Consider the following 7,874-nt stretch of genomic DNA (forward strand, 5'->3'; position numbering starts at 1 on the left):
AAAATACAGAAAAGACATCAGTTGGAGATTACGTTTTTATGGCTTAACCAGAGATGCAATTTTGGAGGTTTTTTTTAATGAGTTCAGAGTAGGCTTGGTTTATTAATATTTATTATTATTATTATTATTATTTTATTTAATCACTTTTTATTTAAACTTGCATTTACAATATTAAAATAATCATAAGATCAGACACTATATGGCATATATATATATATATATATATATATATATATATATATATATATATATATATATATATATATACGTATATATATATATATATATATATATATATATATATATATATATATATATAAGGCAAATCTACATACAAAAAAATAGTGCAGTGTGTTATAAGGTAGAAAACATGGGCACAATGAACATCCTAGTACAGCTGTTCTCAACTGTTGGGTTGGGACCCAAAAGTGGGTCGCGGACCTGTACTGGGTGGGTCGCGGACAGCTGGTCAAAAATAATTAAATGCTTAATGTCTCTCATGTTGGATTTGTATTTTATTTTGAAAGAAACTTTTCTTTTGACAGACATGCTGTGGAATGCATGTTGCACAGGAAAATATATAGATTCATGTTTTTTAAAAAAGACTATGTACTGTATGTGTGTTTTCAACAGCAATTTTTGAAAAACTCAATTTTGTAGGTTGAATTCTAAAAAAAAAAAAGTCGGTCGCGATTTAATGTCCGTCGCAAAATGTGGGTCCCAGGTTGAGACCAGTTGAGAACCCCTGTCCTGGTAGATGTAAAAGGTCAGAGTTTACTATCTATAGGTTTACAAGCAAAAAATGAAACAAGTTTTTCCAAAATCCAACTTGCATCACAAGATCATTATCTATTGGCAATCAATTAATCAAATGTATTTTCATATCTGATAAATTCACAACACATTATATACATTTTCATACATTCCATTGTGCTTGGTAATAGTTCTTTCACCTACTGACTATAGAACATTTGCCAGGATTAACATTTATTTATGATAATACATTTGATTAATTGATTGCCAATAGATAATGATCTTATAATAATAACAACAACAACAACAATAAAAATAATAATAATAATAATTATAATAATAATCTACACAATAAAACAGAGGAAATGTACATCTAATCTGCCATTCACATTAAAAATGCATTCCATTTATTTATTTTACATTGAAAATATTGAAAATGCAGGTCTGATATTTGTTTAACACTTAGAATTAACGTCAGATTTCTTTTTTTCCATATTAATCAAATTCCGGGTGCACCTACATTCTGAGGATGCACAGCTTAATGCATACAAAGTTGAACTATTTAACACATCTTTGTTTTTTGGTGCGGTGTATATTTCTTTTTATTGTGTAGGCAGTGTATTTGAATGTGTTTCAAACAAGATCAATGTATAAGTGCACCAGTAAAATACTTAAATACTTTTCTAGATTCGTCTTTGACGAGCAACGTTCCAACGTGGTTTAAAGAGCAAATGTCGATTTTGCAGGATACATCTACTTTAAGATTTGTAAAAATTCAAAAAGGAATTTCAATATTCAAAAGTAAATTAGACAACGGGAAACTTTTTAACAAAAGATTTCGTAAAATGTCAGCAGATGAACTTGTTTTAGACCATAGTTTTTGTGTTTTTAACAAACGTATGCAGGAAAAATAGTTGAGCAATATCACTGAGTGGGTTCTGTCTCTACAGAAAAAATACATTTTCCAAGAAATTGTGATTTACTGCCAGTTTGGATGAGATTAACTGCTTTTTAATTTCTTCAAAGGCCTTGATTTTGGTATGGATCGTTTAATGAGTTTTAATGCCCCCAGAAACCCTGCTCTATATCATTCCAAAACCTTGTGTGTTTTGGATGCCGTAGTCCTTGTTCTTTTTAAAGTCTTCATATCTGTGGTGTATTGGTAGTCGGAGACAATTGGTACACGTATTGGCAATAGAATATTTTCCCATTTGAACTCTATTGATGGGGCAGGTGTAAATCCAATAGGAGGAATGACTTTGCTGCCTGTGGTGAATGCAAGGAGGTCTCCCAGCTTTGTCGGCCCTTCTTCATCTGATGATTATGAAGAACAAAATGACATGAATACAGTGTTTAAAGCTGGATGCACCACAAACCCACACGTCCCCACCTCCACCCCCACGCACAATTTCGTAAATATAAATGCATACATTTGTCCGGTAAAGATTGCACACATTCTCATACCTTCTGCATCCTGTAAATAATCCCGCCAGAAGGCAACAACTTGACTTTCCAACACTTTTACATTGCTCCCCATCTCCGAGCATTTTATGTCAAACACTGTCCACTTTGTCTGCTGTGAGTGGATCAGGAAGGTAGCAAAGCAGTGGGAGTGTGGAAGCAGGGTGTTGTTTAACCTTATTGAGCACTCCTAAGGTCTCAAGTCCATCACACACACTCTATAAACACATGTTACAAAAGTAATGCATTGACTTTAGGGATGTAACGATTAATCGTAAGGCAGTTAAAAATTGATTCATAGGTATCACGGTTCACATAGATGCTCTGAAAATTGAATCGCAGTACTTTTTTTATATATCCTTCTCGTCTAAAAGTGTAGTCGGCGGGCGGAATCTGCTTCTACTTTCTTTCTGGCTGCCATCTACTCTTAAACATGTTCATAAATGATTCTTTACCCCTTTAGCACCGAAAGAATATCTGTAATATTACGTGAATATCAGTAAAAGTCACGTTTTTCTATTAGCTCTGTCTGCTAGCATAGCATCTCTTCTTCACTGCAAGGATAACTGCATGCCAACCGATCACTGGGTTACCAGCGCCCTCTGCTGGTCCAAACAAATATCTGATGTAAATACAGTGCAGACTGTTTTTTTTTTTTTTTTTAAAGTCCAATTGTTAAGGCACAAAACACATTTTCAGGTGCACTTTTAAAAAGAAAATTAGTTTTGCATTGTTTACTATAGAACCAGAATTTAAATTAATAGGTTTCTTCTTCATTTGTTCATTCAAGATTTATTCTTAGTTAAATTGCATTGTTTTGAAGAGTTTTTCAAGGGATTCTTTTGAAAATTAAATATAAAAGGAAAATAGTACAGTATTTTCTAAAAAAATAAAGGAACATTTGTCTACATTTGTAAAATAAATTGTGAGAGAATCGTATCGTGAACCCAGTATCGTGAATCTAATCGTATCGGGAGTTGAGTGAATCGTTACATCCCTAAATTGACTTTGTAAGAAAATGTTATTGTAAGTAATTTCATATTTTTGTTAATTTATGTGCAACACATGTACACATGTTCCAACTAAAATGCACCTCTGCAATGGACCGTGGACTCTGTGTATCACTTGGAACTGCAGGATATCCTCCAATAGTTTATCCTTGTCCATTAAACTGCTCAGGCATCGTAGGCATCCTGCAGTTGCTAAGTTGTCTGTGAGTGGTTCACAGTGTGCACGGAGCTCTTCCAAAGTTTTTGATTCTGAAATCTAAATATGGGGTATGGGATGAGGCACAATGCGTTATCAAAACCTTTTTTATACAACATAAACAGGGTAATGTCCTGGTGAGTATGGAGATAATTGGTAAAATGTATCCTTCTCTTGTTTAAAAGTGTTGGCGGCGGGCGAAATCTGCTACTACTTTCTTTCTGGCCGCCTTCTACTCTTAAACATGTTCATAAATGATTCCTTCTGCATCCGAACCGAACACTGGTCCAAATAAATATCTGACGTAAATACAGTGCAGACTGGTTTTTTTTTTCAAGTCCAATTGTTAAGGCACAAAATACATTTTCAGTTGCACTTTTAAAAAGAAAAATAACTATTATGCAGTTTTGCATTGTTTACTATAGAACCAGAATTTAAATTAACAGGCTTCTTCTTCATTTGTATTCCTTTATTTATTTCACTCAAGATTAATTTTTAGTTAAATTGCATTGTTTTGAATAGTTTATCAAGGGATTCTTTTGACAATGAAAAATAAAAGGAAAATAGTATAGTTTTTTTCCCCAAAAAAATATTTTTCAATCATTATTCGTCTACTGTCCCATTTTGTAAAATAAATCGTGAGAGAATCGTATCGTGAACCCAGTATCGTGAATCGAATCGTACCGGGAGTTGAGTGAATTGTTACATCCCCACCACACTGTGTTAAAATAAAACTTTATTATTCGCTAAACAGAAATAATCACTTAATAGGAGAGCTCTTGATAAATAAAATCTTAATATGACATACCTTGCTCCAAAAGGGATTTTTGAGCTTATTGAGAAGAGTCTCGCATTCCCAACTCTTGTTCAGCACTTATTATATGACCACTGGCGTGTAAGTGAGCTCTTGCTTTGCACTTGGGGACTTTCTTGTCCCTGGGGCTTGTGAGCAGAACAATGTCCTTAAAAAAGGTCATTTTTTTGTTGCATGCCAATTTGGGTCTAAAAGGGCAAAAGGTTAAAAAAAATGACTATACTGGGAAGCATTCAGGTAAATGTTACATACAACTTGGTACCAACTTTTTTCCAGATCTTGAGTTGCTCAAATTGCCGAAGCGCATAGGATGATATGTTGGCACCGGCAGAGTGGTCATTGATGCAGTGATTGATGGAGTGGCCACTGGTGGACTGGTTGTTGGCAGAGTGGTTGCTGGCAATAGGCAGACATTACTTGGGTGAAACAAAATGTTCAGTTCCCTGTTTTCAGACTTTGCATTACTGGCAGCAGGTGGGTCTGGCCCTGGGTTAAGCAGTCCTCGGAGTTCTGGAGAATCCAAAAGTCTCCTGATAATATTTACACACTCACTGTCAAAAACACAATGAGAATAAACCTCAATTTATGTAAGGTGATCATCAAAAAAAATGTTTGGCTAGCACACAAGCAAAGACAAAAAATCTCATAACTTTTCAGGAACCTAACATTGACTATTCTGAACATGGCCCATCATCATACTCAAATTCATATAAAAATATGTCAATCTACGTTTGTGCTGTTATAGTTTTAGATTCAATTTTCAGATCTGAGGTCACCACCCATTATGAAGCTCCAAAATGGATACAAATTTTGTATCAATAACGAAATGTCATCGACACACAAATTACACCTCTGAGATTAAAACTCTCGTCCTAGTTTCCCCGTAAATATCACACAAACATAAGATTTAATTTTAAAACAAAAACGCTGCTTGTTTGGTTTTTCTGTATTTTCTGTAAAGATTTTCATTTGTGCAGGTTCATTTTTTTTTACAATCTTATAAACTTTAAAGCCTTGAGGCACACGCACGTGCTCCACTTAGACGAGTGTCAATGAACACGCCAACACACACTGCATAAAACAAAAATAATAATCAATATCTCCAAAACTATAACGGCACAAAACAGCACAGACATTGATTTTTTTCTTTTAAAATATAACTGTGTGTAACTTTAAGGCAGCCAGCTTCACCTTGCTCTTACACTATATAGCATGAACCATAAGACCACATATCAATTTAGCCAAAATGAAGACAACGCACACATGAAAAAATATATATAAGAGTATTTGCATTACGTAATAAATTACTAGTTTTAACACAGCATATACTTACGTTTGTGAGAGGAAAATCCGGAAATTTCTTCTTCTTCTTGTTCTTCGTCTTCTTCTTTGGTATTCAATTGGCGGTTTTGGAGGCAACAACAGCCTTTTTCCAGTCACATCAATCAACGTCCGGTTACACTCCGTACACATCAATGTGTTTTTTTTTTTTTTTTAATGCAATTTTTTTTTAAATTCAGACACGCATTTTCATTGTGAAAAAACATCCGATGAGCTTTATCAATGTGGAAAAATATGATGTAAAAATTTCTCTCTTTTTTTTGGCGGCAAAACATTAAATTTTTTTTTTTATTTTATTTTATTTTTAAATGTTTTTAACCTTTTTATGTTTTTAATCTTTTTTTTTGGTGGAAAAACATTCAAAATCTTTTTTTTTTATTTATTTTTTAATGTTTTTATTCTTTTTTTTAATGTTTTTATTCTTTTTTTTGGCGGAAAAACGTTTTTTGTTTTTTTTTTTTTTTAAAAAAAAAAAAAATATTTTTAGTCTTTCATTTTTAAAAAAAAATGTTTTTAATTTTTTTTTTTGACCCATTATTGTTTTTCTTGTAAAACTATTGATAAAAAATAAATAGTTTATATCACCTATTTCCATTTTGAGGAAAAATATAGAGATGTGAATATTGGTCCATATCACCCAGGTCTAATGTAACCAAAGCAGTAACGTTTTATCTTGTAAAGGATATGATTGTCTAAACTGTGTGAAATGAGGTGTTCAAACACTGATTAAAGTAGGATTTTATTAATATGAGTGTGTTGCTTTAATAACAAATAGAAATCACTAGACTGATTTGCTGCCTTGTTATGTAGCAAGTGATGCTAATGCTAAACCACTTTAGTTAAACAAAGTAAAACGACTGTGTGACTATAAGAACTTGTCAGCCTTTTTGTTTAATGTTAATTGTACTTGGAACCAGTTTGATAAATTGCTTACATACAATTTAAAAAAATATTTGAAAATTACCTTGTCTTAAATGATCTTTTATTCCTTTTTTCCATTTAGGACGATAATTTTAAGTAGGTGAATTGGTTTATTTTTTTGGTAAATAACTTAGAAATTTACTTAAAATAGTCTAAATGATGTGAATGAAAAACATTGTATTGTGATTTTACAAAGAAAAAATCGTGATGTAATTTTTTTTCCCATATTGCCCACTCCTACATCTGTGTGTGTCTGTGCTAGACATTAACTTAAATTAATTAAAACTCTTATTCAGCTACGAGCAGTGTTATGAACACTGGTAGGCTTAGCTTAGCCTGTAGCTGATAGTCACTATTCTATATACGTTTATAACGAAGGACAGGAGCAGATCTATTCTATATACATTTATAAAAAAGGACAGGACAGATCTATTCTTATGGAAGCATAGCTCTGAGCTGTGACGTACAGTCCCGTTCCACGCCATCGGAGACAAAGCTCCGTCCCCGGCTGTCGCTGGTGAGGACGAGCGTCCTGCATATTCCTACATCTTCCCAGAGTCCTTTGGGGCCGTTACTGGGGAGCTAAACCATGCAATGCACACACGTTTGGTGTTTGTTTCCTATTGAATAATTACTATCAAACTTTGTTTTTTTTCTTAATAATAGATGTCCTTAATGTTTAGTTTGCTTGTTGTTGTCTTGTCTTGTGTAAATGTCTCTTTAAAAAGTAATCAAACAGTTATGGGTCAATGTTTGACCTTTTTCAGCACAGATCTTCTAATAAGGACATTTAAAAGCTTATAAAACAAACTTGTAAACACACACACCTGCTCTGCACTTCCCACTTGGTGGATGCAGCGCTCCGTGCTGCATTAAAATATAGTTGTTTTTTTTTAAAGTCATATTGGGAGAAAAGTGATTTAGCCTGAATAGCCCACATTTGGACACATTCACACTGAATCATTCTTATTGATAAATTAGACATAGCATATTGTGCCTCATATGAATGTTTTTATGCTGTAGGATGCAACACAAAAGTGAGACTTGCAATGCAAGTCTCACTGAAACGCCCGGGCACAGATGGAATCAATGTTCCAATGTTTCATCAGCGTGTCTACAGAAACTACACAGTTGTTAATTAAATTTCAACCTTTTTGAACTGCTTTCTCAAAGTCAGTCATTTTAAAAGTTTACTATTTTAGGATGATTTTCTTTGACTTTAGATGGAATTGGTCTATTTTTTCCTTTTTACTGTACAGCGCGTGTACTGGTAATCTAAGCTGAGCTAGGTGTGGTTGGATTAACTTAATTCAAACTATTTTTGAGTTTTAAAATTAATTACAAAAATATATTTTAAATAGCCATCAAAATTCTGTTT

At 33.2% G+C, this 7,874-nt stretch overlaps 1 long non-coding RNA gene and 1 other non-coding gene across 2 annotated transcripts; one reads left to right on the plus strand and one right to left on the minus strand.

The window, feature by feature from the left end:
* Positions 1-3,230: 3,230 nt before the first annotated feature.
* On the minus strand, positions 3,231-5,884 carry LOC114477745 (uncharacterized). Its single transcript, XR_003675764.1, has 3 exons — positions 4,501-5,884; positions 4,229-4,422; positions 3,231-3,480 (listed from the first exon to the last, which is right to left on the minus strand). It is a non-coding gene; the product is annotated as an uncharacterized LOC114477745 (long non-coding RNA).
* Positions 5,885-6,891: 1,007 nt separating this feature from the next.
* LOC114479175 (small nucleolar RNA SNORA73 family) lies at positions 6,892-7,100 on the plus strand. The gene has a single exon (XR_003675961.1). It is a non-coding gene; the product is annotated as a small nucleolar RNA SNORA73 family (small nucleolar RNA).
* The last annotated feature ends 774 nt before the right edge of the window (positions 7,101-7,874 follow it).

The sequence above is a fragment of the Gouania willdenowi genome, chromosome 2 (genome assembly GCF_900634775.1).
Source record: "Gouania willdenowi chromosome 2, fGouWil2.1, whole genome shotgun sequence".
Classification (NCBI taxonomy): domain Eukaryota; kingdom Metazoa; phylum Chordata; class Actinopteri; order Blenniiformes; family Gobiesocidae; genus Gouania; species Gouania willdenowi.